The sequence below is a fragment of the Talpa occidentalis genome, unplaced genomic scaffold (assembly GCF_014898055.3).
Source record: "Talpa occidentalis isolate TD23 unplaced genomic scaffold, MPIMG_talOcc4v2.1, whole genome shotgun sequence".
Classification (NCBI taxonomy): Eukaryota; Metazoa; Chordata; class Mammalia; order Eulipotyphla; family Talpidae; genus Talpa; species Talpa occidentalis.
The window spans coordinates 46,692,756-46,715,637 of record NW_026555331.1 but is presented as its reverse complement, the minus strand read 5'-3'; the positions used below and the strand labels follow the sequence as shown (position 1 = coordinate 46,715,637).

General features: G+C 35.0%; 1 pseudogene; it reads left to right on the top strand.

Annotated features, from left to right (window-relative positions):
- Positions 1-661: 661 nt before the first annotated feature.
- The window catches only part of LOC119249632 (suppressor of cytokine signaling 5-like), a 39,185-nt pseudogene continuing 16,964 nt past the window's right edge, over positions 662-22,882 (top strand).

Genomic DNA, 22,882 nt, shown 5'->3' with positions numbered 1-22,882 from the left:
GAATAGATCATTTGTAAAGTTATTTCCATCTTGGGATATTATGATTCTCTGATGATGATATTCATGACTGTTTTTTCTTTATTTTATATATTTTTGTACATCAGTCTTCATCTTTGTACAATGTATGCTTTCTCATCTCGGTTATAGTCCCCATGAAATTTCCACCACCAATTCACCTGTGTACCATCACCATAGTCCCTTGTGCTCTTCCCACCCCTGTTTTGATCTTACTCCCCTATACCCCCCTGTAAAATGCTCATGACTGATTCTTAATTGAGATTTTACTTTCATAGAACTGTGGACATATAAAATATACACGCTCACATATACTGAAATACTTCTAATATGTATACAAACACTAGGTTTCACAATGAATTATTATGCACGTTTTTAACACCTGAAGTATGTGATTGGATGTGATCTCATGGAGGAATAAGCATGAAGTGTCTATGACCAGTCTCAAGAATGTGTATATAAATGTAGGAACATGTAAGAAATGAAGGAGTTTCACTGAGGTAGTCCAGAAATCCAAGATAGGCTGGTTGCCTATGATGTCTACCCTCTGATTGGAAGGTTGGAACTTTCAGGCCTACCCCCAAGTCTCTGGCAAAGAGAGAAGGGTTAGAGATTTGTATAATCAATTAATCAAGCACACCTTGCAATGAAGCTCCACAAAATCCCAAAGGGACTGGATTCAGAGAACTTTCAGGTGGTGAACCAAAATGCTTCCAACATGCACTCCGCTGGCCACAGAGTCCTGGAGGATAAAAGTTCCCAACCTCTCTCTATGTATTTGTCTATCTGGCTATTGATTTGCATCTTCTAATATCCTTTGCAATAAGTCAGCAATCTTGTGAATAAACTGATTTCCTGAGTTCTGTGAGCTGCTCTAGCAAATAAATCAAATTAATTAATCACAAGGAAGGAGTTCTGGCAAATTTATAGTTTGTCTATCAAAAGCATAGGTATCAACCTGGACTTGGGGATGGCATCTGAAGTGGGGGCAGTCTGTGGGATTGAGCCTTCAACATGTGGAGACTTGTGATATCTCTGGGTAAATAGTGTCAGAATTATGTTGAATTGTAGGACATTCAGCTAGTGTCAGAGTACTGTTTGGTGTTTGTGGGGAAACCCCACCATATAGTGTAACTAAGGTATAAAATCATAACACCCTTGATATAGTGTGATTAAAATACATCTTGTCTCTGTGATCCTCCTCTCAAATCCCATAACCCCAGTCTAGTTATGAGAAAAACTACAAACATGACTGAGGCACATTCTATAAAATATATGACCAATACTTCTCAAAGCTGTCAAGGTGATAAAAAATAAGTCTGTGAAATGTCACAACCAAGAGAAACCTCAGAGACTTGAGTACTAACTGTAATATGGAACCCTGAAACAATAAGAGAATGTTAGGTAAAAAAAAAAAAAAAACAAGAAAATCTGCATTACTGACTACAGTATATAATGGTTCTAATTTCTCCATGTCTTCACCAATATTTCTTATCTTTTGGTTTTACCTTTCTTTCTTCTTCAATTGATTGATTGGTTGATTAGTTAATAATAGCTATCCTGACAAATGTGAGGTATTATCTCATTGTTGTTTTGATTTTCAAACCACAAAATTTGCAAGATGAGATGATTAGTAATGGTGAGAATATTTTTTCATTTACTTATTAACCATTTGCATGTCTTCTTTGGAAAAATGTCTATTCAACTCTTTAGCCCATTTTTAATCAAGCTGGTTTGTTATTGAATTTAATGAGTCCCTTAGTAATTTTGGAGATATTAAATATATTAGATATATTATTAGATATAGACCCCTTATTAAATATATGGTCTGCAAATATTTTTTTCTCATCCCATAGGTTGTCCTTTCAAAGGTCAATTGCTTCCTTTGCTGTGGAGAAACTTTTTACTTTGATATAGTTATTTTAGTTTGATGTAGACTTGGGAAAGAAATGTGTTTATTTTGGTAAGGTAGGGGAAATTATTTTTACGATCCTGTCAACTTCAGCTATTCCAACAATGCACTTTACCTAATGCTTTCTCACCAGTATTCCATGGCAGGAAAGATCTTGTAGGGGTTAAGATGCCAGCATGTCAATCCCCTTAGATTTTGTGGTCCCAAATAGAGCACAACTCTTTGACCCCATAGTGACACACAAATACCATCATTTTTTATGCATATCTTATGTGAAAAGAATAAAGAAGGAAAGCTTTTCACAAAACACTTTGGGAAAGAAGGCTGGTATTTACCTTGGCATGCTTCTGTTAATAGTTTCACACTTAGAAACAAAGGTCAATGTATACTCGAGACAAATTAATATTTTGAGAACATAAAATATTAAAAATGAAAGGGATATTGAGATTTTTATCAGACATTTAGCAAATGTATCCCAAACTCAAGACAAATTTAAATTTACATATAGTTATAAAATTGTTATGATTATGAGTGAAATGAATCAAAGAATTTTTACTTCCTTAGTAATGCAACGCTAAGTTGCATGATAATTGATAGTCAAATTAGTATCTATATCTAAAGTTGTCTCTTGGAAATAACATAAAGGGAGAGAGATTAAGAGACAGGGAGTATATGTTTGTATTTCATTCTTTCGCAACTCAACTCTTTCTCACTCAAACTTGCCTTACGAATAATCCACATAGTTTCAGACACCATATTTCTCCACGATAAACATCTGACACCTGAAGATATGTACCAAATAACTCATAAGCTTTAGGTTTATGAGTCATAAGGTTTAGCTGTGGAGTTTTGATTTCAGGGATATTATAAAATGCATTCTCTGAGGTTCAGGTTAACCAAAAAAGATTACCCAAGGGTTCCTGGATTCTGAAATAAACATACAATAGGCTAGACAGAAATTGTCAGCCTGTCATTATAATACTGGCTGTTAACAACCACAATTAAGGCAGACTACATATCAATTATTATTTGTCTGGAACATCAACTTCCCTAAGCATAAAAGGAAGTGAGGCAGCCTGCATTACTGTCTTCCCTCTTCAGCTAATTAGTACTGTTTTTAATGGCTTCATCTGCCCAGGATCAATTGTCTAATAGGAACAGTGCTCTGTCAGTTAATAAGGTGAGGAACTGTAGAATGTGATTATGTCTGGCTCCAAAATAGTGCTTCAAACAACACTAAAACAATCATGTGACAGAATAAATAGACTAATAGACCCGGGCAGTACTTTTTGTCTAATTCTTACACAAACATAGTGTTCCAGTAACATTTATGGAAAAATTAAAAGAAAAAAATTGAAGGAAAAAAGACAAAGGGAGATTTAAAGACAAATATAAGACCATACACACATAAGCCAGCACACGTGCATGCACTCATACAATCACACACACTTCTCTAAAAGCTTGGGTAAGAAAAGGAGTCAGCAGTATGATAAATCAGAATTTAACAAGTATTACCATAGGAAATGTTGATGTGCTAATGAACCATTATGTTCAAAGATGTTTTTTGCAAATGTAAACTCAGAAATCTGTTCTAAAAAGCCTGCCAGTTGTTTCTGATGTGTGCTACAGTTCCAAAGCTGCTGGTTATATAACCCCCCAAACTCCAAGTGCAATTAGAAGGGCTAAGAGATCTATGAATTCTAAACCACTGAAAACAGGTTTCTTATCAATTGAATGAAATTGATCACAAATCTAACTCTGAATCCAAGTTAATGTCATGTGTTTTTGAAATTTTAAAACACAATGCAGGTAATACCTAAACACTCAGCGTTAGTTTTAAACTAAAGTTTCGTCAGTTTAAAACATTGAAAACATTAAAAATCATGCAGAAAAAAACCTAAAAATATAAGAGTAAAAACAAATAAGACAAATATTATAAACAAATAAGACACTGAAGGCATGACTAAAATATTTTTTCCATCTACTTTGAGAGCTTGCATGAGATATGGTATGCTGTATAAACTGGCTTAAAGAATCTAACAATCCAACTTCTCCTTTTATTAATTTTAATTAGGTAATTAATCACAAATTGTAATGACTGACTTTTCTTAACTTTAATGGATGCAATTAACATGGCTTTTAGAACAGTACCATATAATACACTAATGCCTGTGATACCATCACACTTGTTAACCATGTCTGGCTTGCAGAATTGTTTAATTTAACTTAAACAGTATTTCAAAAATCAGGATATTTCTCATAAAAATTAGACAGTCTAGCTCCTCTTGAAAAAACGATAATGTTTGTGTCTATTGAATCTGAATTAGCACAAGTCTTTGTCTTCCAAAGCTAAGTACAGCTATTATTTTGGGTTCTGAGTTTCATGGCTTCTAACTTAACTGTCTTTGCTCATTTTACCTGCGTGGACATGGCAGATATCTGATGTTGCACTCCATCCTAAAACAAGCCTGGCACAAAACCCTTCAGCAAATCCAAATTTCTTCCTAGGACGTTTATCTTTCTCATTACTCTTCTGGTAAAATATTAAAATCTATCTATTTTACACAGAATACTTCCAATGGCTTTTTGTGGGGGAGGGGATGAGGAAAAAATGTGACATAAATTTTCAATGTAGGTACTGTCATTCCCAGTCTATGGACAGTCAACCAGAGGAACTATTATATCTCTATAGATTGCCATGAGCCTAGCAGAGAAGAGGAAATTGGTGAACAACTAAATGTCTCTTACTGGAGTCACTATCAACTGTGGGGATTAGAATTTTGACCATGAAAACGTAGATTTGACCAATTCAAAGTTAGAAAATTTTAAATGAGGTCATTGTAAGAAATAAGTCAAATCCAAATGTATAAGGTATACTGTACAGAACAGATTTTTATCAAGAATTTTTTCCCCCCAAAATGGGAATTATTTGCTAGCAATAGTTTGGAGAGCTCTGGAAAGTTTGGTTTTTATACCAGTCCAGCTGTGAGTGGCTTTGTGGATTTGAGCTAGTCATTTAACCTTTCGGGCCCTCGGACTACTCTTCTATAAAATGAGGAGGCTGGGCTCAGGTACCTTCCCGCTCTCAAAAGTCTATTCTGTGATTCCAGGATGCTGGGGGCAGACAATTCATTTCAGGTTTTTGTATAAATGACATCCAGTGTCATGAAATAATGTATCAAGAGCAGCAGCAGGGTCTTTCTATCCTGAATTTGGTTTGAAGCCAGCAGATAGGGTTGCTTGAATTCATTTTCTTTCTATGGTGAGGGGATAGGTTTGATGACCTAATGGGCCTTTTCCATCTCTTGTATCTTTGATGAGGCTACTAGGCCTCTGTGTTGGGAACTGCAAAGAGTTACTGTGGTGAATTCTCCTTTGTAGTGATTTTCTCTTTTTCATCATGTTTGACATTTTTGCAATTGTGCTTTGATTCAGATTATATCCACTACATAGCTCAGTGTGCTAGTGAGCTGAGACTTTGCTAAAATATAGATGCTTGAGTATAGAAATTAAAAATGACAAGCTCAAGTATTGCTGCATGCTGTTTATATATATTATTTGAAGTAACTGGTTGTAGTTCAGTGAAGTTCCATAATGGTTATAAGGGCTTCAGCAAAAAATAGTTATATGTTTTTCTGTCTAGTAGCTTACTGGTAAGCGGCAATAGTATTCCTTAACCTTCTCTCTCTCTCTCTCTCTCTCTCTCTCTCTCTCTCTCTCTCTCTCTCTCACACACACACACACACACACACACACACACACACTTCCTGAGATACAGATTTCCTTACAGTCCATTCCAGAAAATAAAAAGGGATATTTCATGTCAATAGACTCTAGCTAAGAGGATGTTTTTTCACTTCAAGCAAAAGGAAATGTTAAAGATTTTTAATTCCATTCTATTCAGGAAATAAAACTTTTAGAACGAAACAAATTTGCTTCACATACTTCTCCATTAACAACATTTTTTCTGTGGTATTCTAAATAGTCAAGTATAGAAAAATCCAACACAGATGGACAATAATCAGAAAGTAAACAGAATTTGCATAGAAAATAATTTTGATAATATTAATTCTTAAAATTATTTGTGTGAATGTACATGTCTACATATCACCTTTCTATTTTTCTATCATCTGTCTACACATTTGTACTAAACACATTATACAAAATTTGAATTTATAGCTTTGTTTTCCAATTTTGAAAATAATTTAGAAAAGCACATAATTCCTTCATTTTTTTCAGTAATTTCCAAAAAACCAGTTGCAAAACACAGAAAGTTGAAAGAAGTTGAAAGAAATAAAAAAGACATAAAAGGAAAAGCTTCAGAAAGGAGATTAAAAAGTTTACAACTATCTTCCAGAATAAGTCACAATTTTGAAAAAATCTAGGATTTAAATATTTAAAAGATAAGGCCATGGAAACTTTTCTTTTACAAACATTCTCCTTTAACATTATGATGAAAACACTAAATTTCTATGAATTGAGTTTACATTGTTAAAAAGGAATGATAAACATTTTAATAGTAAATAAGACCCAAGTATCAAATATAATCACAGCTGTAAATAGTTGTCAATCTCCTATTATAATAGCAAAAGTTCAAATAGGAAATCAGTAAAGTGTTAAAATTCACTCTAAGTCATTTCAGTGCTAACATGCTTCAATGAGAAATTCAAAAGCAAATTTAGTATTGTGCTGTGCCAGTAAAACCATTGAAATTATGGCCCATTACTATATCAGATTATTTTTTGACTCTTATTCTCCAGCCTTTGAAACAGAAGCTCTTTTATTAGAGAAAAATATTTCCACTCAGGACAAACATAATGTTAGAATCAGATGCATTGGAAAGTGAAAATAATTTAGAGGATGATAACATTTAGTCACTGAATAAAGTTTTCACTAAGCCCCTCTCTCCCTACTCAGTTTTTGAAGTTTAATGATCAGTTAATGAAATTTCCTGTAACTATGGATATCATATTTCTTGTCGTTACTGTTCATCCACTGATCTCCCTTACACTTTTCAAATTTTGACAACAGATTGTGTTTTCCTTATACAGATATACAAAAAAGTGCTATATCTCAAATATTAGAAATCTTAAAGGTGAAAAACTGGAAAGTATCCAATACTTTAATATTTAGCCTATTGAAGATTGTAACATTAATATTAAAGTTGAAAGATATGCATTAGAACCAATTCTTATGTTGATAGAAAAGTTGATGAGAATTTAGTTGTCTTTATTTCATAAGAACCATATCACACTGATCTAGAAATTTCTTTAAGGTATCAAGGAATCAAAGTACAGTTACATATTTCTGTTGCAATTTTTAAATTCAAGCTACTTTAAATTTTCATAGCATCAAATTAGCTAAAAGCATATTTAACTTAGTTAATTTAATCAATGCACATTTTAAATTACTGGTTTTATAAGAAATAAAAATCCAAACAACTCAGCTAATTAAAAACTACCCCTAAAATGGGCCTCCCCTGGTGGCACAGTGGTTGAGCACTGGGCTGCAAAGCTGCCCGCAGCCTTTGCAGTGCCAGTTCAATCCCCGGCCCCCCGGGCAAGGGTCCCACATGGCAAGCAGACCTCTCCTGCCGTGCCCGCTACTCCCCTCAGCGGTGTATTTCATCGGTCTGCCTGTTCTGTTCCCCGCTCTGGCTCTGGTGAATTCTCTCGCCCTCCGGCACTTCTGACTATACCCAGTGCTTGTGTAAGTAAATAAATAAATCTTTAAAAAAATAATAAAAAAAAACTACCCCTAAAAAACAATAAAGCAAAAGAAACAGAACACTGAAAATGTTATTATGTATCATCAAAGAAATATTTGAAACCAAAATAAAACAAATCAGCAATTCAAGAACTAATAATACAAATATATAAAATTAGAACTGAAATAAGATTTGGTGGAGGATGAAGGTGAGTGGAACATGTAACCCCCCAAATTAAAATGTTAAAAAATGAAATGAGATAACAACATCAGAAATAAAAAGATGACAGAAATAAAAAATAAATTACAGGATGTCCCAAAACCAATAAGTTTGAAAACAAATTTAATAAAGAGCACAGAATAAAAATGAGAAATAAAAATAAAAACAAAGAAATAAAATAAAAATGGCCAAAGGTGGGAAGGGGAAAAAAGTGAAGAGGGAGGCAGCAGGGGAAATGGGTGAGGGCCTGGGGGGGTTTGTCTGAAAGAGCTGAGATTCCCAGGCTCCATCCAGAGGAAGCAAGACTGAACTCCCTAGCTCTGGCAGTGGGACAGATCCCAACCAGCAGGTGGGGGCGTACTTGTCCTTGGATCAGGTTGCTTCGTGCACATTAACTAAATATAATCATCGGATAAAGTGGGGGTAAAGGTGGAATAACTCCAAATACTGGTGTCAAAATCTCTTCAGTCATAAGGGAGGAAGACTAAGTGAAAACGTGGACATGAACTCCCATCAGTTTAGGAGACTCGTCCTCAGCAAGAAAGCAGTCCCTTAAGAGAAAATGTTAGTCCCTATGATTGGGACTAAGCCCTTCAAAGAATTCTTCAAGAATTCTTAAACCAAAATTTTGTCATGGAATTCCTCAGCATGTTGAAATAGGCATTAGAAAGGATAATGATTCAGGTGTCACCCAGGAACAAGCCTTGCAGGAAGAGATTCCTACTCTCCATATGCTCCCTGGGCTGGGAAGATAGAACACTTCTTCCAGTTCTACAGACAGAGATGTCACTGGATAATGATAAAACATGTAGCTGAACTGGAAGTGGACTTCAAAGGAGAAAGAGGTTGATAAGGCTTCAGCTCCTAGCTGATATGGACAGTGTAGTCTGCAGAGCGCCAGGAAGTTGACCTCAAAGATTGAAACTGCAGGATACTGTGAGCTTATATTTTCCCATAAGAACTTGTAACAAGCAGTCCAAGTCCCTGTTTTCTTTTAAAAGAAAAATACAAGAATGGGGGTACAAGCCAGATGCGCGAGAGGGTGACAGGATTCATCAGAGACAGAGCAGGGAACAGAACAGGCAGACCAACAAAATGCACTGCTGAGGGGAGCAGTGGGCAAAAAATATCTTTATGAATGCTTGAGAAATGCCATTTTCTTACTGGCTCAGACTTAGTCCAAAAATGACATTTGATTAAACATCATCATACAGCACCTTAATTCTATATGCAACATTTTTGATGCATTTGACCCACACTTGTTTTCTTAGAGAAGATAAAAAAAGATGAGCTTAGAAAGGAAGGCATAGTATTAATGAGGACATTGATTCTCCACATCCTGATATGCAAATAAACATTTGGTATCACTGCACAGGTTAATCTATTATATAAACTGGCATCAAAGTTAGCTTCTGGAATGACTGATAAAAGTGGGGACAGTTGTACAATTCCTCAAGCTAATTGTGACTCAGAAAAGGACACAACCGTACTATTTGCAGTCACATAGGCAGAATCTCTAAACAGTCATACCCTTACTAGTAGACAGAAAATTTGGAAAGTCTACACTCAGATTAATTATATACACTGTCTGGTGCCTGATTTACTTCTGATTACAGGTAATGGCTATTATTAGGAATGAAAGACTCTTGAGGAGCAGAAGTCCTTCTTAAAGGGAAACCCAAGGCACATTTTTCCTCAGTGACTGTGCAGAACTGCCTCTTCTCTGTAAGCCTCTGTCACTACAATAAACCCCAGAAAGCCTGAGTTGACAGTGGAATCACAACTTCAGTTTTGATGCTCATGATCAATGTGTATTTCACTCTTCTACTGTAACAGGAATTTTGAAACATTATAAATACTGCATTGTTTTTTGAACCATTGCTTACTATATTGATAATTAGTGCTACAGTATCCTACAATATATATCTACTGTGCAGTCATATGCAGATGTATTATCTAGTATGGAAATGATGGGTTCCCTTTGCCACCAAATGTTATAGGATTTTTTTTAAAAAGTGAATCACTATAAATAAGAGTTCACTTTTTGTTTAACAAAATGAGAACAGAACCAGTCAAAGCAAAGTAAACTCTCCTGCCCCCAGAGGACATTAACTAGATCTGCTTTTATTTGCATCAAACAGCACGCATGCAGCAAGCACACATATCAGTGATAGGTTTCTGCAGTGCAGTATGGAAGCTTAGTGTTAGTATCTGTCAGATGGGATCTGCTATTACTCATATAAACATGGAGCCTACTGAGACAAGAGGGGATATAGCTACAGGTATTCAGTAAGAATACAAAAACATTTTTTGCCAATTGAGCTGACAGCTTGGTTTTTAATGGTTGAGTGGGGCAACTCTGGGGCATTTGCTATGAATTCAATTTCTTACTGAAGAACACATTATTAATATTGGATGAGTATTTCAACAGTGTGACTAATGTTTGAAATTATTTTTTCTAAGAATTTTTCTATAACCTACCGAAAGTACTGATGTCTGTAGTTACTATAAATCAAGCTTTAGGAAATTCAAAAAATGTGCTTTCCTTTTAGAAAAATGTGATTTTCTGGCCACGAAGGCATTATGCAGTTCATGTAAGTATTGAAATAGCTTAGAGTCAGAATCCTTTTCTCTTCTGCAAAGATACTGTTAATTAAACATGGTTTTCTAAATAGTTCTTAAAATTTTATACCTATAAAGTTAGATTTTTATTTAAGGGTCTTAGATATTAATTTTGTTAATGAGTGCTTAACTTTAAATACATTTGGAATAGCTGCTACAGTGTAGCCCTATGTGATTTTTAAGTTAATCTGTGCAGTCTAATTGTTGATTTATTAAGCTTGGACCTTTTTCTAGTACAGGATAAGCTTGCAAACCACGAATGAGACTATCAGCCAAACAAGGCTGATAATAACTACAGTGGTTGCTTATTTGAGGTAATTGTTAAACCATAATAATTTGGATGATAGCATTTATCTCTTTGTTGTAAACTCTCATAGCTGAATTGCTTAAGTGTAATTTATGGCATAATTTAGATATTTTTAATGGAAAATCTGAGACCTAAATTGCATTTCTAAAAGGTCCTGTACAACTCTATGTCTGTAAATAACTTTGCTTAGTATTTTAGAATAGTAGACACTACTACTTGAGTAAACTATTTTGGATGAAATACCAAGTTCTAATGTTTGCTTCTTACTGAAGAATGAATTTACAGTTCTGTCCTAAACATTTGCACTACAATAGCCAAATCCATCTTTGTGTCTCTTTATTACTATGATTACTATGATTTGCACCACTGGTGAGTGCTCCCTAGTTTAGTTACCTGCTGCTACTGGACGTTATTTTACATCCCAATGGTGTTGCCAGGCTACCAAAAAAAAAAAAAAAAAGGTCCAACTATATTTGTATACAGCTCTAACTCTTTGACTGCTTATGTATGTTTCTGCTTCCTCTTCTGGCTGCTTTTTTTATGCTAATAACATGTTTGGTGTTCTTCTTGTATAAAACAATACATTTACCATAGTTAATGCAAAATTACTGCCCAGTCAAATATTGACTTATTCTGAGTATGCTAATTCAAAATTTAATGCTAGACATCCTTCCAATAATAATTATATATACTGTGAAACATTACATAGAATTACTGTAAATTACTATATAATTGTAGATAACAGAAAATGAGCAGAGAAATGACTAAACCTATTGATTTTTTGATAAGTAAAAAATTGACATAACCAATGACATATTATAGTAAATATAGTAAATAAGCAAATAGACTCCACTGCATCAGAAACAAGTTTAATGAAGTGTTTTGAGCTAATACATCAGCATCATTTATTTGTTTGGGCTCCGTTTTAATTAGTAATAATTGCCCAAATGTAAAGTTTTAACCAATGACTTCCATTTAAAGCAATATGGGGACTGAAGGTACTTATAATTTCTGTTATTTTTAATGAAAATGCCTGAAGAACATATACCAAAACGTTTGGGAACTTCATCCGAACCTTTAAAGCATATGTGCAATTAAGTTGTTAGGACATAAATTGCATAACTGTTAGTTCACGTTTTTGAGTTTATAATGCACCTGGAAAATCAACCTCATGGAAAAGAAGAGGTCCATACTGATTATTAGAGAAGAATTATATATGCAAACAATGTCTTATTTTTAAAAAGTAACTTGAAACTCCAAGAAAGCACTTCATGTTTTATATGCTTGTAACAAACTGATGTTCTAAATGTTTTATAGAAAGTATTAAGCTCCTATATATTTCAGAACTTTCATATGTTAAATGTAAATTTTTAAATATTTAAATTTATATAAGCATGTATACACTGTGCTGAAAGGCCCATCAAACATGATATGTTTAATATTAATACACATAGTTCGGTTAATTTTTTTCTTAAAAATGGTGAAAAAGAAAATGGTTGAAATACAGGTTAAACAAAGCTAACCTAATGTATATACAATTGGAGAATTTGAAGAAAAATAAAACATTGGAAGAAAAGTAATATTTTAAAACTGTGATTCACCCTTCAGCAGTGTATTTCAATAAATCTTCCTATTCTGCTCCCCACTGTCACTGGTGAATCCTCTCAACCCCCTACACCTCTGGGCTCCACCCCAGTTCTTGTATGCATAAATAAAAACAAATCTTCAAAATAAATAAAAATAAAACTGTGGTTCAAGAACATTTCCTATAAAAAAAATGAGAAACCGGCCTCTCCGTTGGCACAGCAGGTTGAGCGCAGTGCTATGAAGCTGTCCACAGCCTCTGCAGCACGGGTTCGATCCCGGCAGGCCAGCGAGAATCCCACATGGCACACCAGACCTCTCCTGCCGTGCCCGCTGCTCCATCTGCTTGTTCTGCTCCCCACTGTGTCTCTGGTGAATTCTCTCACCCTCCAGCACTGCACCTCTGACTGTACCCCAGTTCTTGTATAAATAAATCTTTTAAAAAAATAAATAAAATGAGAAACCTAAATAATGAAGGGGCCAGATTTGGTTCTGTGCTAGTAATAAATAACTACAAATTTATGGATTAAAACAGCACACACTATTGTTTTATAATTTCTTTGCGTCAAGATTCCAAGAATGTCTTAGAGAATACTCAGCTCAAGCTCTCACAAGGTTATAACCAAATTTGATCTATATATTTTCTGGAGGTCAACTATGGAGAAAATGTTATTGTCAGAATTCCTTTCCTTGTAGTTGTATGATTAAGAGCCCCAACTTGAAGACCCTGGTTTCTAGAAATCACCCACAGTTACTAACACATGATATTTCCTCAATCATTTCATAAAATGGCAATTTGTTTTTTCAAATCTAAAAGGAGAATAGGCAAAATCTTCTGGGAAGATAAAGTTTTACATACCATAACAAAATCATGGAAGTAATATGTTGTCAAATTTGAAATATTTTCTTGGTTAGAGGAAAAGTTAGTTTAATGAGGAGGAAGATAAGTCAATAAAAACAGAGCCAAAGATGACAGAGATGATAATATAGAGATATGACTTAATACTTAAATTCTGTAAACTACAGAGCCTGGAACACAACTATTAAATCATTTTGCAAATTCTCAATATCTACAGTGCATATGTAAAAAAATTCCCATGAATATTTTTACAAAGATAAAGATTTCAAAGCAAAATAGGCAGCTTAAAAAAATAGTTACAAGTGATGGAGAAAATCTTTAGAAACAATAAAAATATCCGAAAACCTTAGCATTAATGCGCTAATATATACTCAAAGGATAAAAGATGAATTTAAATAAAAATCAGTGTAAACATAAGAAAAAAGAAAGTACTAACTTTGAAAGCTAAAATGTGTTCAGAGAGATTTAGTGTCTCTTTTAATAAATCCCCTCTAACTAGATTCCCATCACATTATCTCATTAAAACTTAATAATCTCCCAAAGGCCCCATCTCCAAATACCTTCACATTGGGGTTTAGGGCTTCACTCTGCCACCATCTTGGATGGACTCATAGCTTTGCTTTGAAAAGAATGTCTTTTTATTTGACTTTTTGTGTTTCTAGTAGGAGGACATATCAGACTATATTGGCAGTAATATTGCAAAAAGCAAATGTTACAAATTGGCAAAACATCATGATGTAATTTTCTTATTAGGGGAAAAGTAATAGACCTTCCCTAAAAATGTTGTAAGCTATGATAAAAGGACCAAGTATTACTTGTATGGAAGAAGGGGAAAGTGCATTCTTGGTTTCATTGAATTATTTATATTAAGTTGGAACATTTAAGAACAAATATGCAAAATTAAAAGTAAGTACCTTTTCTATTAATAAATTGGATACCTAAATTTAGTTTTCTATTCAGTACCAAGATAGGTTCTGACAAATAAGCATTCTTCATCATTGATGGTGTGAACTGACATACAAACAAATTTAGGAAAAATAATATGAAATCTGTATCAAGAATGCAGAAATGCATACATTGTGCAAAAATGAAAAATAATGTAAAAATATATAAAATTTTTAAAAATACAAAAATGTAGAAATAAAAATAGAATCGTATTCTTAAAATATCATTTTATATTTCCAATGAAGATTATTACAAATATATTTTAACTTTTGCACTATTTATAGAAAGAAATTTGGAAATGAATTCATTAACCCAGCAAATATTTTTTTAATGCCTGTAATGAATCCGTAATAAGCACCTGCTAAAAGACTGTGTTTCTGGAGTTCAAATGGGGGTAGAGGTGAGAGGCAGACAATAAACAAAAAAATTATATAGATGTCACAACACATACTATAAAGAAAAAAGGCTGCTCCATATAGGATAGTCAAAAAAATATTTCAGATAAAATGACAAAGAAGAGTACTCAAAAATGTTGCATGCTTCTCTTTTTGAGCAATGGTGAGGATAGCTGTTCTGTTTTGGTTTAATCAATAGGGCAGCAATCCTCCTGGTCAACTAGAACTGAGACAAAAAGCAGTGTCAAGTTTCTTATAGACTTGACACAGTGGACCACAGCTTTAGAATTTAACCTCATGAAGGAATCAAAATCCTCATCTTACTAAGAATTAAATGAAACTGATCACTTCAGAATGTCTTGAGGTTTTTGCAAATATTTGTTGGTGGGGAGGAGAAGATATCATTTGAAATCTAGGTCTATAGTTTTGGATTTCAACTCAAATGAATGATATTTAATCCTACTCCCACCCCTCATAGTGTGAACTGCTGACTTCAATTCTACATAAAACGTGTTTTTATCCAACTAATCAGGAAATTAATGTCTTTAAATAAAATATTGACAAAAAGATTTATTTTGAAAGTTAAGTAAAACAAGTAGACCATATATTCATGAGAAAATGATAAACTAGAATGCAATAATTATTGAACTAAAATGGCCAAAAAAAGGATTGTATGTATTTCTCTTCAAATAAAAATATACTTTATTTTTTTAAAGATTTGTATTTATTTATACAAGAACTGGGGTACAGTCCAGATGTGTGGGAGGGTGAGAGGATCCACCAAAGACAGTGGGGAAAAGAACAGGCAGACTGACTGAAATACACTGCTGAGGGGAGCAGCGGGCGTGACAGGAGAGGTCTGCTGCACCATGTGGGCATCTCCACAGCCGGCAAGGATCAAACCGGCACTGCAGAGGCCGCAAACAGCTTCACAGTGCTGCTCTCAACTGACTGCACCACCAGGAAGGCCCAGTACTATATTTTTTAATTGAAGAGTATATCTCATTTTATTTCACTTTTCTCAATTATCACTGTATCTTTAATGTAGACAATTATATTTTTAAATATTGTTACACTGGGGCCTCCCTGGTGGCACAGGTGTTATGATGCAACCTATGAAGCAATCTGCAGCCACTGCAGTACGAGTTCAATTCCCAGCCAGCAAGGGAGAAACCCACATGGCAGGACAGACCTCTCCTGTCTCTCCCACTGCTCCTCTCAGCAGTGTACTTCAGTCCATCTGCCTGTTCTGTTCCCTGCTCTGTCTCCAGTGAATCCTCTCAAACCCCGCATCTCTGGCCTGAACCCCAATTCTTGTATAAAAATAAATAAATCTTTACCAAAAAAAAATAAATATTGTTACACTTTTGCATATCTTTAAATGAGGGAACATATACATTTCATTGGTTGCTTTATCTATTTTTCATCTATACCCATTCATATACTTTATCTTTCTAAAATACACTTGTTTTTTTTAATTCTAACTCATTCTAAGATAATTTTTTTAAACCTGCTAAAAGTCATTACATTTTTCCCTTAATTACCACTAAAGATAGCAAAACACTTCCTGGGCAATAAGATACACACAAGTTATAGAAAATAGGGCCTCCCTGGTGGCACAGGGGTTAAAGACACAGCACTATCAAGCTATTACCAGCCACTGCAACTTGAGTTCAAACCCCAGCCAGGGAGCTAATCCACATAGCACAGCAGACCTCTCCTGTCTTGCCCATTGCTCCCCTCAGCCTGATCTGCTCCCCACTGTCTCTGGTAAATCCTCTCACCCCCCGCACCTCTGGCCTGCACCCCAGTTCTTGTATGCATAACTAAAGCTTGTAAAAATATGTATATAGAAAATACATTCCAAATAAACTACAGAACAAAATGAAAGTACAAAAATCCCTAATTTAGACAGATGTATTGAATTCCTGGTTATCAGACTGATAATAGCACAAGCACATGAATTGTATCTGGGATATTAAGAGGATGAAACATTTTTTAAAATCATTTACCTTGGGGGGTGCTATATTTTTAATTCAGAAAAACATGCATACTTTCCTGTTGAAATGCTAGAAAAAGAAATTTTTTGATGACCCCTGCTTCCAAATTTCCTACCATAAATTAATTGTTTGTCAAAATAAATCTTTAAAGTTTAGAAAAGGACAGTTACCCCCGCACACTGAGCCTTTTCTAATAGACCGTCAGAAGTTCTGAAAATATTCCCTCCTCTGTTCCTCACCCCTTTGGCAGTTCAAAAGCACATGGCCCCTTTCAGTTTTTTAATAATCAAAAGGAAAAGGTATGTGGAAAAGAAAAAAAAAAGACTTTACTCTTCTCACGGATTCATTTTTCCTAATGATCTTAACATTTCATTATATGCTGTTGATAAAGGAAGACTGTATTGTTGTTGTTTATAATGAAAAGAGCCTCTTTCCCTGCTACAGTACAAGGGGATCTCTCTGAAGTATCATACAATCAGAAGGGTGCCATCTTAGCCACCTGAGTCAGCCACAGGAGTTGTTACCTCTGATTCTTCCTCCTCCTTCAAGTTTTTCAAGCAAACTCGGGGGGTCAAAAAGAATTCAAATTCACAATAACATTAATACACACACCCCTTGTGTATATGTATGTACATGTGTTTTTATATGTGTGTATATACATGCATGTGCATTATATCATTTTAAACTAAGAAGCGTTGCTCCAAACTCTGCGATGATTTCTAAAAGGCAGAGTAAAGCCAGGTTACTGGTTCTGTAGGAATTCCCCTGCAGAGGGGAGCTTTTCTTTCTACTCTTCACACCACAATAAAAGAGGAAGAAACAAAAGAACAGAGGATATGATTTCTAAGCAGAAGATGTGAAGATACCCTATTATTTTCTCTCCCACCGAGCCTGGTAACACTCTGGATTGCTTTATTAGTTACTGTTACTCAAACAGAAATAATTAAAGACAATCACGCTGGTGAAACATTCCTTATAAAGACATAAGCCTCTCAAAGATAACAGGAAGTAGACGAGCTCTGCTTTTGCATTTGATGGTGAATTGAAGAGATTTTACAAATTCTGCTTCCTTTGATGTTGCTATTACTTAGTTTACATAAAAAGCAATAGCTTATTTCTTAAATCCAGATTTCTTATCTCATAAACGTGAGTCATTAGGATGCTTTATAACTAGAAATAGTTGAGAATTTTAAGTCACATGAGTAATGGTATTAAAATTATAATACATTCTCTTTAAAATTGGAAAACACTATAAAATATATATATAATTTGCACATGAATCCTGTTTGAAAGGAGATAGTGTTATTTTGCTCATTTTGTGAAATTATGTGACCATATAAATAACAAAGTTCAAAGTTGGTCTAAAACCCATGTCTTCTGTTAGTAAATCTACTTTTCTCAAAAATGATCTTGAGATCAATTAAATATCAGAAAGACTTACAAAATATAATAGGAATTTCTTCTTTGAAATGCTTTAAAAATGGAACCGTCACATTTACTGTTGGAATAAACCTAAAGTGAGGGGTAAGAAGTGAAGTAGAGGGGCCTCCCTGGTGGTTCAAGGGGTTAAGCACCGCACTACAAAGCAATCAGCACCTTCTGCAGCACGAGTTCCATCCCTAGCCAGCCAGGGAGCAAACCACATGGAGCGCAGACCTCTCCTGACTGGCCCACTGCTCCCCTCAGCAATGTACCTCGGTCCATCTGCCTGCTCTGTTCCCCACTATGTCTCTGGTAAATCCTCTCACCCCCTGCATCTCTGGCCTGTATCCCAGCTCTTGTATGCATAAATAAAAAAATATTTCCAAAAAAAAGTGAAGTAGATGGGGGCGTCCCCAGTGGCACAGCAGGTTGAGCACAGCGCTGTGAAGCTGTGCGGTTCGATTTCTGGCCGGCCAGGGAGATTCCCAGATTCCCACATGGCGCGGCAGACCTCTCCTGTCTCACCTGCTGCTCCCCTCAGCAGTGCTTGCGGGTCCCTCTGCCTGTTCTGCTCGCCACTAAGTCTCTGGTAAATCCTCTCACCCTCCTGCGCCTCTGGCTTGTACCCCAGCTATTGTATAAATAAAAAATAAATCTAAAAAAATAAAAAAGTGAAGTAGATGGGTTATAGGTAGAAAGAAGTAAAAGATTAGAAAAGTTTCCATTCAGTCCTAAGAGAGGTTTATCATTTTGACTGTTTCTAAATGGAGTTGAAATAAAGTGATGTGGAGCTGATGAAACAGTCCACAAACGGTAAAAAAATCAAAAATCAAGGGATTTGTATTTCATTAACAATTTTTCTTATTTTTCTTGGGGGGATAATTCCTTTAGCATTTATGAAATTATAAGCATGACATTTTTTTTTAAGCCACAGCAGTCTAAAATCTAAATAACAATAAAATTCATAAATACAGAAAAAATAATGTGATTTTGACTAAAGTTCTTGCTAAAAAAAAAATAGAGAAACTCACATTTTGAGATACACTTAATATGGCAAACCTATTCTTGAACCCTTGTATTTCAGTAAAGTGAATAGTCTCCACAAATAATTTGCAATATTATTCATTGAAACAAATAAGGAAATATGTTAATCTGTTGTCATTTTATCTTATTGATCAGTTACTGTTAACTAATTAGATGACAATATTTTGTCTAGAAACAATATTTATAATTTAGAAAAAAAGTGTTCTTATATGTAAGTTAAGTCAATTACATACTGAATGATTTTGTCAACTTCTAACAAGTTCTGTAATTTCAATGATGACATTGCTAATAACTTTAACAGAGAAACATCAATTTCTAGAACATTTATAATTTATCAGAAAATTTTTCTAAAAATTATCAACACCATCAATCTTGTTATATTCAACACTTATTGAAGGTACACTATGTGGCACTATGTACACTGTTAAGACTATGTTAACATAACACTATGTTAATGTACACTATGTTAAGAACTAGTGACTTAAGGAGAAATTGTTATCAATTGCTCTAGTTACCACTGATGATTAATTAGAAATTATTTTATATCTATAGAGGACATGACACTCCATAGTCAGTGTCATCTTTTCCTCAATAAGTTTAGGACTACAGATTAAAATAAAGTGGATCTGTAACAAAGGTTCAGTTTTTTTCACTTTTATAAGTGAAATTATTTAATAACAATTATTAATCATGAAAATGATTTTGCTATACAACAGATTCAAACAAGATTTCCTCAAATAGAAAAAAATGTAAAGGGCCTCCCCGGTGGCGCAGCAGTTGAGCGCTGGGTTGCGAAGCTGCCCGCAGCCTCTGCAGCGCCGGTTCGATCCCCGGCTGCTCCCCGGCCATGGGAGGAGGGTCCCACATGGCGCGCAGACCTCTCCTGCTGCCCACTGCTCCCCTCAGCAGTGTACTTCGGTCCTTCTGCCTGCTCTGCTCCCTGCTCTGGCTCTGATGAATTCTCTCACCCTCCCGCGCTTCTGACTGTACCCAGTGCTAGTATAAATAAATAAATCTTAAAAAAAAAAAAAGAAAAAATGTATAAATGAACATATAGTCCCTTTTGAATATATGTTTAATATGTACCTGTACATATGTCCATTAATTTCAATGGCATTAATATCATAGTTTTTGACTTGGTGATGAGGAAGGCTACCAAGCTGATTTACTTTCCAAAAAAAAAAAAAAAAACTTTCTACCTGGCCAGGAAAAAGAAAATATTTTCATAACTGAAAATAAAAAGAGACAAAATCTGGCAGGAATAAGGATTGGAAAAACCATCATACTGACAGAGAAAATTATAAACAAAAGAAAAAAGATTAAGTTAACAAGATAATGTGACAATTACCAGTGAATGACTAGGAGTCACTCTGCTGTGACAGATATATCTGCTGGTCCCTTATAACAGCCACTAGCCATATGTGGCAATTCACAACTTGGAATCTGGCTAAGACTCCTGGATCACAAAATTTTTACTTTGTAATTTTGATTAATTTCATTGTAAATATGAAATGTTTTATTTAGTCATAAGAAAATATTGATGTATTAAATATTATATATTAAAAACTATCTTAGCCATTTCAGTACCCTATTCTCCCATTCTTCATTACATCTGCTATATTGACATTATGGGGGGACAGACTATGAAGTATGTGTACATACACACATGTGTATCTGTATTTACACATATTTATGAACACACGCACACAGAAAAAAAGCTGTCCTCTAAAATGTCTGTCTCTGCACCTCAGATATCAGTGAATCAAATTCCTTCCAGGTTTTGAAAACACTCTGAGACTGTTTTCTCTCCAAGATTTTTGTGACAGCACGTATCCTGAAGCTTATAGGTCACATTGACAGTTGTTAAACTCTCAGGTCATTTGCTGTTTAGACAGTTCATATTTTTGTTCTTTCTTCATATAAATCCAGGTTATCCCTGTTTGTCATACCACTGGGTTCAAATCTTTGTCAGATTACCTAATTTCTGTGTCAGAATTTATTCATCTTTATAAAACAACAACAGTACATACCTCATGGGTTGGTGTTGAGGGCGTATAAAGTAATATACTTACACAGCTTTTAGAGCTATGGCCTATGCATTGTAAACTCAACAATCGCCACCTTTCTCATTTTTCCCAAGATTCTAAGTTATATGGAATAATGAGTTAGTTTTGAGTATTTGAGATTCTTGGTTAAATCTTGGTTTCTTTGCTTAATCCAGTTTAGGATGTACTGCTCATATTCAACTATGGTGCCTAGTTAGTTCTACTTATGATTACTTTTTGTGAAAATAAATGTTATCAGTTATTCTCTCACATTATATATCAGCAGGCATTCTCCTAACAGACCAAGTTGCAGTTAAAGGGGTAAGATTTATGATCCTTCAGCTTTCTGTGGAAAAAAATTTCTGTTGCTCTATCATCTGCTTCATCTCATATGGCAGCCACTCTAGGTTACTGAATACAGACCATCTCTCTCTCTTGCTTGTCCAACATCAATATAGACTATAGAAAAGTCAACAATTCAAATCACCAGCTCTCCTTTCAGCAAGAGAATAAAACTTGTGACAAGGAGATAAAAGTAGAAATTTTCTAGTTCTATTTCTTCTCTATCTTCATTTTTCCTGTATGTAAAGGAAATAGCTGGAGGGCTTCTGGGTCAGCAATCATTCTATGACAACATAGAAGTCTTCATATTTCTCAGAAAAATTGTTTATGAGAATGAGGAATATCTAGGAGTAAAATTCCATGGAAATGTAACAGGGTGGTCCCCAGGAAAGGGGGAGGTTCCCTGCCCCACCCAAGGGAGGGTGGAGCTGAGCAGGAAGAGGAGAAGCTGCAGAAGAGACTGAGGAAGGAAGCAGGATGGAGCCAGGAGACCTGGAGGAGGCGTGTGGAGCCTAGAGACATGTGAAGAAACTGCACTTGTCTTTTGGTCGTGGACTGGGTGACACAGATGTGGGTGAGACCCATGGGGAGGTGACAATGGCAGCTTTTATCTTGATGTTGATTTTGCTCTTTTCCTTCTGGGCTTGTCTGGTTGTTTCTGACCCTTTTCTGTGGGTCCCCACTGGAAGATGCTTTAGACTTGTGGCAGGCTTTGGGGCCTTGTTCTGGGCCGATCCCATTTGGATGGAGTTTTACCCACGAGGGGACGGGTAACTTTGGGTGCTTCATTTAGAAACTAGACTCTGCCTTACCTCTATTGTTTCCTAGTTTTATTAAAGTTCCTTCCCATTAAAGTCTCATATGTTTTGTGTTGATGCAGCGGATGGCAGAACCCATTTAGAATAGGCAGGTTTGCAGGGTTTGGGCTGCCCCTCTCCCTGTCCTATAACAGAAAGACATTAGCATATATAATGGATATGAAACAGAAGAATATTCCATATTGATAAAATTAAAAGCTCCTCAAACTCAAGGAAACAAAAGAATAGATTGTCCTTTGAACATAGCCCCTAGTTGTGGACTTTTAATCATAGAACTAGTTTTAAATCTGTCCTAATCCAAGTATCAAACATGCCTCTATTTTAGTAACAATGTCTCTGAGTATCAATGTCAGTTTGTCAGTCTATGACTGTTGATTTCTAGTTCATAATAAAGTTCAGTTTTATTTCTTGTTAACTGTTAGTGCTTCCTATGAATAATTTTATTGAGAAAAGTTTCACCACAGGTAGCAGCTGCATTTAAACATATATTAACACAGGTACAAGAAAATGGCATAGTGAACTTAAAAGAAATACAGTGTTATTTTACTTTATTTCTTGATAGCATTCTAAGCTGGAAATCTAAGCTAAAATAAATAATTGATTTTGAGGAAGAATAGAACTCTACTAAAGTCAAAGGCTATCTTAT